General features: G+C 44.3%; 1 protein-coding gene across 1 annotated transcript in view; it reads left to right on the top strand.

The window, feature by feature from the left end:
• CCDC149 (coiled-coil domain containing 149) overlaps positions 1–10,790 on the top strand; it is a 171,449-nt gene that overhangs the window by 1,051 nt on the left and 159,608 nt on the right. The gene's annotated exons all lie outside the window — the stretch shown is intronic.

The following is a 10,790-nucleotide window of genomic DNA, read 5'->3' as shown; positions in this document are numbered from 1 at the left end:
AAGGTCCCTGGGTGGTACAAATGGTTTCTACTCCACTACTAACCTGAAGAGGGGCTCTGGTAGCGTAATGCCTAACGTACTTGACTGCTAACCAGAAGGCTGACGGTTCAAACCCACCAGCCACTCCTCAGAAGGAAGGTTGGGCAATTTACTTCTGTAGCCATATTGCCTCAGAAACCCAAGGAGTGGTCGCTGTGAGTCAGGTCCGACTTGATAGCGCATAACAACAACAACACTAATCTGAAGATCGGTGGTTTGAACTCATCCAGTGGCACTGTGGAAAAAAGGCCTGACAATCTGCTTCCAAAGGTTACAGCCTTTAGGAAAACTCCATGGAGCAGTTCTACTCTGTAACACATGGAGTTGCCGTGAGTCAGACCCCATGCCAGTGGGTTTGGTTGCTTGGTTGGTAGGTTATGCACACACACACACACACACACACAACAAAGGGTGTCTTTGTTTACTGTTTTCTTCCGTTGTGGGGTGTTGGAATAGAAACCATATACTGTCTTTTTGCTTTAATCATTCCATAGGCCTCTGGGTCAGTCTGACAGTACTTAATCTCCAGTTTGGTTTGTTTCATAAGTCGTTGAAAGCACTCCTAAATATATTGGAGCCTGTCCTTATCTCCTCTCACTGTCAGGCTTTATGCGAATGGACAAATAGATATTCTGGGTTTCTTCTCTCTGGGCCGATTAAGAATCCTACTTAGTAGCCAAGGAGGCTGCAGGTGCTTCTTCATAGCAGTCCAGCATTGGGCTTTGAAGTAGCAGCAGAATAGTCACTACTTCCACAAATACTTATCGAATGCCTAGTAGATTGCACAGGCTCTCTGGTGACATACTGCCCAAGGCATTTGACTGCTAACCAGAAGGCTGGTGGTTCAGACCCACCAGCCACTCCTTGGAAGGAAGGTTGGGCAATCTATTTCCATAGTGATACCACCTCAGAAACCTAAGGAGGGGTTGCTATGAGTCGGATCCGACTCGATGGCAGTGAATTTGGTTTGGTTTGGTAGTAGGTTGTATTTGGTACCTTGCTAGGTATTTTGGATTTGGTGGCAAACAAGACAGACAACTCCTGCCCTCAAAGGTTATGATACAGTTTGGGAAGAGAGTCATGCAATAAACATGAAGATGCTAAAGGACGGAATGTAATCAAGTGCTGGACTGTACCTCTCAAGTTACCTCTACTTTGGACTGACTGTACTATACTGTAACAATGGGTCTGTCCACTAGACTGGTGTATTCCACTTGACTGTTTCTCACCATTGCCTACACATTGAGCTTTGTAAACACCCGGTGCTCAATAAATACTTGTTGGGTGAGTGAATGGATCCAGCTGAGTTTTTTTTTTTTTTTCCAAAGCAGGGCTTCAAATCAATTCAAACCTTTTCAGTCATCACCAGTGAAGTGAAATTGGAACAGACCCAGATTCTTAAAATTTGGGCAAGTGGAAGGAGAACTGGAATGGGAAAAATTATGGGTCAACACCCTGGAATGGAAGACTGGGAAGAGGCATAATGAGCTCTTTCAGGAGCCTGGTGCAGTAGATTGGATTATTGCCAGGACTGTGGACATCAACACATATTTAAAATGGCACAGTCACCCACCATCTTTGAGCAGGGCACCATTGCTTCCTACTCTGTTGGTCAAGAGATTTGGTTGCTGTGCAACACAAATGCTGCCCTTTTTTTTGAAGAGGGAACTTAAGTTTCTAACAGGGTGTCAACCTATACATTTTCCCATTTGAGTGATTATTCTGGTTTACCCACATTTTATAAATATGAATCCATTCTGTTTTTGTTTCTTGGGCCATGACTGAACCAGGAAGAACTAGTGCAAAGCCCTGCTCCAAAGTAATGCTTTCTTGATTTTCTTAAGCATCTAGTGAACACCAGCTATAGACAGCTTCTAGCATAGTGGCTAAAGCACTTGACTGCTAACCAGAAGGCTGGCGGTTCAAACCCACCAGCCACTCCTCGGAAGGAAGGTTGGGCAATCCTACTTCCGTAGTGATACTGCCTCGGAAACCCAAGGAGGGGTCACTATGAGTTGGGGCTGACTTGACGGCACATAACAACAACAGCAACATAGACAGCTTACAGCTGGGGGCTGGGGAATAGGAAAATGAATACAACTTGCTTCCTGCCTTTAATAGTAATAATAATAATAATAATAATAATAGTAACAGTTGCTGTCGAGCCAACTCTGACTCATGGTGACCCCATCTGTATCAGAGTGGAACTGTCCTTCATAGTGTTTCCAATGGGTGATTTTTTCATAAGTAGATTGCTAGGCCTTTCATCCAAGCCACCTCAGGGTGGACTTGAACCTCCAACCTTTCAGTTAGCAGCCAAGTGCACTAACTGTACCACCCAGGAACTCTACCTTAATAGTAATTAATGGCTATCTTGGGTGCTTCCTCACTGTTACGCATTTTACAGGTCTCATTTATTCTCACAGTGGTATAAGCAGTTCTTCAGTTTCTGTTGCAGAGATTCTGACTCACGGTGACCCCATGTGTGTCTGGGTGGACTCAAACCTCTGAACTTTTGGTTAGTAGCGGAGCACGTTAACTGTTTGCCCCTCTTACTTTGTAGATAAGGAAGTTGTGACTCAGAGTAACAGCCTTGCTCAGAGCCTCACAGTTGGTAAGTTGGGGAGCTAGGCAGGATCTGGACCCTGGGCTGACTCCATAGCTCTGCCCAGAGTCAGTAGGCCAAACTGTATTTTAATCACCAATTCATCTGTCCATGTCTTCTACTAGACAGCAGGCTCCTTAAGGAAGGGGACTGTGTTTTACCCAGTTTCTAGTCCCCAGTGTTCCTTAGAGTGTGGCGTGTGCATCACTTGCATCCCAGTCATCACTTTGAGTGCCTGTGAAAATGCATGTTCCCGGGCCCCTTACCAAACCTACTGACTGAGAGTGACTGGGAGTGTAGCCTTCTAATCTACCCTTCCTACAAGCTAAGCCGATTTCAGATAATTCCCCTGTCTGTGCATGTTTGGCTGGCAGGGGTTCCATGGTGTTCCATGGGGAAATCAACTGGTATCCAGCCAAGTGAGTTTCAAGCAAGAGTGTGATCAGTGGCTAGCGGTATTATGGAGTGATTTTGGACCCCAATGGAAAGAATTGGGGATGAAACAATGAATAAGGAAGACTGAAGAAGATTTGAGGCTTTTAAGTTGTGATGTTGGTGAAGGATACTGAAAGTACCATGGACTGCCAGGGGAACTAACAGATCTGTCCTGGAGGAAGTGCAGCCGAATGCTCCTTGGAGGTGAGAATGGTCAGACTTTGTCTGACCTACTTTGGTCATGTTGTCAGAAGGGACCATTCCCTGGAGGAGAATATCATGCTTGGTAAAGTGGAGGGTCAATGAAAAAGGGGAAGGCCCTCAATGAGTGGTTGACACAGTGGCTGCAATGATGGGCTCAGATATAGCAAGGGTTGTGAGGCTGGCACAGGACTGGGCAGTGTTTTGTTCTGTTGTACACAGGGTTGCTATGAGTCAGGGCTGAACTGATGGCACCTGACAGCAACAGTGGAAGGGACTGGGGAGGACATCACAGGGCATCCATCTGGCCTTGGCCGAGAGGGCTTTTCGACAGGCTTGCGTCGGTTTCTACAGAAGCCCCCACCTAGCATTGCTCTGCCACCCTTCCCACCCAGAGCCCTGTGCTCTCTCAATCAGCTTGCTCCCTTGTCTTGCCTTGAGGAAGCACTTTTCATTTAAAACGATCCTACAGAGCTCAGTTTTATTTTCATATTTTTAGTATAACAAGCTGAAGTTCCATCTTCCTCTTGGCCCTGGAGTAAGCACAGCCATGCGTGGGAAAGAAGCATGGCGAGTGCTCGGTTTTGGAAATTACATGTCTGGGGAGGGGGAGATGTTATCCTCACTACCCCTCAGGCGAGCATTCAGCATCAGGGGAACCTTGAAGTGGAGCCATGCAGGTAATCAATAACTTTTTATTTCCATGATAAAAATCCCAGTCATCTCTTAGCCTATTGCCTCTGTGATAAGCTGTGCCTAATTTAATTGCACTCTTTGAATTTTGATTAATTAATTAGATAGCAATCAATCTTGTATTCATCTAGCATGTTGTGTGCAGTGGTCATGAGGCAGCTAGTAGACAACCCGGGCAGAAGACAAACTTCTGCACAAAGTAGATTCACTGGGTTTTGGAAGAGAGAAATTGAGTAGGCGCATAGTCTGACTTGTTAAGGGCACAGATTAGGACCACAGTTTCTTAGACTTAGACTCTGGAGACACTAAGAGACCCAGGTGGGAGTGCAGGTTGTTTTTCTTTCTTGATGTGGATGACCAATACTCAACCCAAACTGGTTAAGCTCAGAAGGAATTTATGGGCTTCTGTGCCTACTGATTCCAGATAGGGCTGGCTTCAGGCACAGCTGGATTCAGCCTTCAAATGGATGGTTTTCTCCATATCTGGGTCTGCTTCCTGCTTGGCTGTGTTCTAAGCCTCCCATCCTCTCAGGTTCAAGCCCAGAGGAGAAGACAGAAACATTTACCCAGCAGATCCCAGGAGAGCCCCAAGAGTCACTCCATTTAAACCCACTTAGAGCACCTCCTATCCCGGAAGAAAACGCTCCGGAGAGCAGAGACCTGACTGTTTTAGGCCTGGAGTTGGCACAGAGCCCTGCCATATGGACTGAGTGATAGGGTGGGATAGACCCCTCGGTAAAATTTGGGGGCTGCCTGCCAAAAGGAAGGGAATGGATGTTGAGCTGCTACACTGTGCAACTTCTCTGGGCCTCATTTTTCTCCTCTTTAAATAGGATAATAAAAGTACTTACCACATTGGTAAGGAGCCCTAGTGGAGCGATGGTTAAGTGATCAACTGCTAATGGAAAACTTTGCTGTTTGAACCCACCCAGAGACTCTCACCCAGGAGAAAAGACCTGGCGACCTGCTCCTGTAAAGATTACAGCCTAGGAAACCCTATGGTGCACTGCTGCTCTGTCACTGTGAGTCAACAAAATCAATTCAACAGCATCTAACAACAACAGCACCTTAGTGTTTCTATAACTCTGAGGATCGAATGCCATAATGCTAGAATGTGTTTAGCTCTCTGCTTGGCGTAGGGTGTGGTCCTCAGCTGGGTTGTGACCATGGGCATGTTCCAGCTCATGGGAATAAGGAGAGAGAGGAGCAGGGGTTCAGTGGTAAGGATGGGGAGTCAGGGCAAGTGACTCTTCTTTAAATTATGGAGGACTGGGAAGTGTACAAGGAATCGTGGTGGTGCTGTGGTTAAAACATTGAGCTGCTAGCCAGAAGGTTGGCTGTTTGAACCCATCAGCCCCTCTGTTAGAGAAAGATGAGGTTGTCTGCTTCTGTAAAGACTTACAGCCTTGGAAACCCTATAGGGAATTTCTACTCTCTCCTGTCCTTTAGGGTCACTATGAGTTGGAATCTACTTGATAGCAATGGATTTGGGAAGCTGTACATACAACTTCTGCTCACATCTCATTGGACTTGGCCAAGCCTAGCTGCAAGAGAGCGTGGGAAATGTGGTCTCTCCTTGGGTACCCCTGTGCCCAACTTGAGCCTGGGAGAGTTCTATTAAAAAGGAAGAAGGGTATATGGGACACAAAACACACAAGCTGTAAAAGGAAAAATAGATCATTTGTTGTTGTTGTTTTGTGCCGTTGAGTCAGACCTGACTCATAGCGACCCCTCCTTGGGCTTCTGAGGCAGTATCAGTACAGAAGTAGATTGCCCCATTGGATTTTATCAAAACTAAAAACTCTGCTGTCTGAAAGCCTCTATTAATAAAATAGGCTACATATGAAGAGGAAATATCTGAAAAGCTCATGTTTGACAAAGGGCTTGTCTCCAGAACATATAAAGAAGTATCATACTCAATAAGAAGAGAATGATACACCAGATTTTTTTTTAAATGGGCAAACTGGGAAATAGTGTACTAGAGAAGATATTTGGGTAGCAAATAAGTGCAGGAGAGGAAGCTCAGTATCTTCAGCCAGTAGGGAAATGGAAACAAAAATCACAGTGAGACACTGCAGCACAGCTAGTGGAGCGGCAAAACAGGGAGAAACCAACAAAAGCCTGACAGAGCCTGCTCAGGAGGGCGCAGCGTGACCAGAAGGCTCATCCGTGGCGCAGGGAATATAAAATGGTACAACTACTGTTGAAACAGTTTCAGTTTCCTATAAAGTTAGACATAAACTTAAACCCAACAATGCAGCAGTCTTCCTCCTAGGTACTTACCCAAGAATAAAGAAGGCACGTGTCCATGCCAAAACCTCTGTGTGAGTGTTTATTGCAGATTTATTCATGATCACTTAAGATTGGAAGGAATGCGATGTCCAGATGTGTATGTCCATGTAATAGAATACTGCTCAGCATAAAAAAGGAATAGACTATGGATTAAAAAAAAACAACTACAAACTCATTGCTATCGAGTAAATCCAACTCGTAGGGACCCTACTTGGGTGTCCGAGGTGGTGTCACTATGGAAGTAGATTGCCCAGCCTTCCTTCCGAGGAGTGGCTGGTGGATGGTGGGTTTGAACCGCCAGCCCTCTAGTTATCAGTCAAATGCCTTAGGCACTATACCACCAGAGCTCCCAGACTACAGATAGGTGCAACAATATGGATGAATCTTAAAAGCATTTGGTATGTGAAAGAAGTGAGAGACTCTGAAGGCTACATACAACATGATTCCATACACAAGAAGGACTCTTCTCTGGAGATACTTCCTGAATTCAGACTCACAGCCTCTTGAACTGTGAGGAAACCCATTTCTCTTCTGTAAAGCCACCCACATGTGCCACGGTAGCACTAGGTAGCTAAGCACTGGTGGTGGGGAGGGAGATGAACTGCAGGGGAGCTCTATGGAATGCTTTGGAGTGAGGGGCATACTCCATATCTTGATTGTAGCTCCAGTTTTATGACTATAGACATCTGTTAACATTTTATAGAAGTGCATTCCTAAAAAGGATGAATTTTTCTGTATTTTAAAATTGTATTTCATTCTACCTAATCCCCCCCCCCAACAAAAAAGGGGGTGAGGTTTAAGCCTACAGAGGACTTCACCCCCTTTGGTCTAAAATGATCAGGTTTCCAGCAGAATTAGCCTCTCCCTCCTGCCTCCACATCCCCCCACCCATCTACACATGCCAATCCCCATCCCAGGCCGATGAGGCCGAGTTCCTTCTTAGACTCATTGGTAACCAAGCAGTCCTTTTTCTTTTTTAAAAACTCTTGCTGTTGAAAATATACGCCACAGAAAAGCATACCCCAATTCAACAATTTCTGCCCTCACAATACAGTGATAGTGATTACATTCTTCATAGGTGCAGCCATTCTCCCCCCCTTTTCTGCTTTGCTCTTCCCTATTGACATAAACCCACTACCCCTAAGCTTTCTACATAGCCTTTCGAGTTGCTGTGGTCATTGATCCCACGTAGGAAGTTCTTTAAAAGAGCACAATGCGCGTGGCAGACATTCTTCACTTGTTCAGCTAGATTATTGTTTGATGTAAAGAAGGCTTTGTTATTGTTAGGTGCCATTAAGTCAGCTCCGGCTCATAGTGACCTTATGTACAACAGAATGAAACACTGCCCACAATCCTTGCTATACCTGAGCCCATCGTTGCAGCCACTGTGTCAGTCTGTCTTGTTGAGGGCCTTCCCCTTTTTTCGTTGACCCTCTGCTTTACCAAGCACGATATCCTTCTCCAGAGAACGGTCTCTTCTGACAACATGACCAAAGTAGGTGAGATGAAATCTGGCCATTCTCACCTCCAAGGTGCATTCTGGCGGCACTTCTTCCAGGACAGATTTGTTAGTTTTTTTAGTAGTCTGTGGTTCTGTCAGTGTTCTTCACTAATACCACAATAGAAGGCTTTAGGGGATATTTTTGGTTTACAGTTTTACGGTTAAAGTTTATCTCAGGGCAGTAGCTTTGGGGGTTCATCCAGCCCCAGAGGCTCCAGATATTCTGGATCCCATGAGAATTTAAATTCTGTTGTGTATTTCCCCCCTTTTGATCAGGAGTCTTCTTTAGAATCTCCAAGCTCTCCTTAATTACATTAGGATTCTGATTTTTCCTCACCTCTGGAGATCTTTTCTAGTCTTTTGGAGTGTCTTGTGGGAGGGATCCACTGGAAATACTTTTCTGTGCCCTGATTCCATTAATGGTCAGGCTTTCAAAATAAAAGTAAATTATTTTGTTAGATGTGTTCTGCTATGTTATCTCTTCCTTGAGACACAGACGCATAATTTCTGACTACTTAAAATGGGAGAGGGGGATATAGGAAGAAATAGGGTAGATATTATAGGATAGAGGTAAGACTTGGCATCAGTTAATTATTTCAGAATATTCCCATTAAACAGTATTATTAAGCAAAAGCAACAGTGTATAATAGACATTTGGTGAGGCTTGGAAAAGTGGAAGAAAGCTCCATGGAAGAAGTGGGACTTATGCGGGGTTCCTCCTTTTCTGCTGAAGAAGGATAGGAGAACATGAGAGAGCATGGGCATGAATACTGGGCTGGTGGTTGGCCCTTGAGGAGAAGCCCAAGATCAGAGCAGAGATTAGTGAATCAAGGTATAGCAGAATTTGAGGTTGGATTGCCAAGATGGACTAGGTGGACCAGGAGGACTTGAAAGGCAAGACAGAAGGGTGTGCCCTAACGTAGCTGGTCACATAGAGGCACCGAGTGCTTTTTTAGTTGGAGTACAAGTTAATGGAATTATGTGGGATAGATTGTTTCCACAGACCTTAACAATCACTGAGCCTCTTTTGTGTGCAAAGCACTGTACCAGGTTGTGGAATATAAAGACAAATTTAGTAACCTTGTCAAGAATCATGGAAAGGCAAGTTAGGATGAGCTAAGAGTAACTAGAGTCCCTGGGTGGTTTGAATTATTAATGCAGTTGGCTGCTAACCAACAGGTTGGTGGTTTGAGTCCACCCAGAGGTGCTTCCAAAAAATCAGCCATTGAAATAGTTCTACTCTGACACTCATAGGGTCACCATGAGTTGGAGTAATTGACTCAATCACAGCTGTTTTATTTTTTTACAGTAATTTAGCATTTTCTGTCACCATAAACATTTCGAGCTTCACCCATTAGTAGAATAGTGCCTAAGGCACTTGACTGCTAACCAGAAGGCTGGCAGTTCAAATTCACCAGCTGCTCCTCAGAAGGAAGGTTGGGCAATCTACTTCCGTAGCGATACCGCCTTGGAAACCCAAGGAGGGGTTGCCATGAGTCGGGTCCGACTCGATGGCACATAACAATAACAACAACCCATTGCACTTAAGTCAAACCACTTATCACATGCTTTTTCTAACCTACCCTTAATTTGTTGGTATCCCTCCCTTTCCCTCCTGGCTCCAAAGAACCTTGAACTCCTTAAGAGTAGGGACCATATCTTGAATTCATTTGTAACCTTGGCACTTAGAACTGTACCTTGCTCATAGTAAATGATCAATCAATTTAGAATATGTGAATGCTTGGATGTTTAAATGAATGAATAAAGTATTAAGGAACTATAACATCAGTGGGAATAGAAAAAAGGGATGGATATAAGAAATATTTTAAAGGAAGACCCCCTGCAACCTTAACTGCTAGCCAGAAGGTTGGTGGTGCAAATCCCCAGCTACTCCGCAGAAGACTGGGCAATCTACTTCTGTAAAGATTTACCACCTCAGAAACCCAAGATGGATCGCTAGGAGTCAGAATCGACTCGATGGCAGTTAGTTTTTTTTTTTAATAAGAAATACTTTAAAGGAAGACCCCCTGCAGTTCTTCATAGCCAACTGAACTGGGGAGATGGGATAGAATGAGTCCAAGATGCCCTTTGATGGGTGGCTGGAGAGTGGTGGTGCTGGGCACGGTGGCAGTTGCGGAGTTGTGCCAGTCTAGTGAGAAGAGGAAGAGTTTCGTTTAGAACTCTGCATTGTTCAAAGTTTCATGCGAATACTTGAACTCTTGTGAGGCAAGCTTTGTGCTTACTGGGAACATTTCTGATGAGCAGCTATCTTCATAGTGGCAGGCTAATTTCAGAGTAAGTTTATTAAAATTAGCATGTGGGGGAAAGTGAGCACAACTGCTATTTTTAACTAATGGGATTCGTGTTCTCTCCTGTGCAGGGAAACTCGCATATGTGCTTCTAAAATTGACAATTTCTACTCTTATTATGTTAAAAATAATAATTTAATGACTTTCACATTGAATAAAATGCGTTGGCTAAAGATTAGAATTGGACTTTGGCTAGTCCTTGAATGAAAATGACAAGGGTGAGTGGCGTTTCTTACCCGCTGCCTGGCTTGCCATCACCAAAATCAAATGGGAGCTTTGAGTACCTCATGGAAGAGAACCTAGCTTAGTTGAGAATCTGCATCCCTCTCTGGCTGATTAGGCAAGATGGTGCCAGTGGAAAAAGATACCTGGTCCCCAAGGAGCACAAACCTTTGGTGGATTGTTGCTTTGAAGTCTCCCTGTTTTCATTTCACCTCTTCTAGTCTACACTTAAGTTTATATTATTTTATTCCTTTTTTTAAAATTGCAACAAATATCCTAATTTTGTTCAGGATATCAGCCCTTCTTTAAGCTGATCTACCCTCTATATAAGCTATCCATCCACTTAGGCAGCTGAAAAAATTACTTTTCACAAAGTGTCCTTACTTAGAAATTGTTGATGACTCCCCTTTACCCAGTATTTAAGGCCTGGACCTCAGCCTGGCCTATCTTTCTAGCCTGATCTCTCATTATTTCCCCTGTAAATTGGTTGCTT

This window comes from Orycteropus afer, unplaced genomic scaffold (assembly GCF_000298275.1).
Source record: "Orycteropus afer afer isolate SDZICR_OR568_19922 unplaced genomic scaffold, OryAfe1.0 scaffold00346, whole genome shotgun sequence".
NCBI classification, from domain to species: Eukaryota; Metazoa; Chordata; class Mammalia; order Tubulidentata; family Orycteropodidae; genus Orycteropus; species Orycteropus afer.
This window is presented reverse-complemented; position numbering and strand designations above follow the sequence as displayed.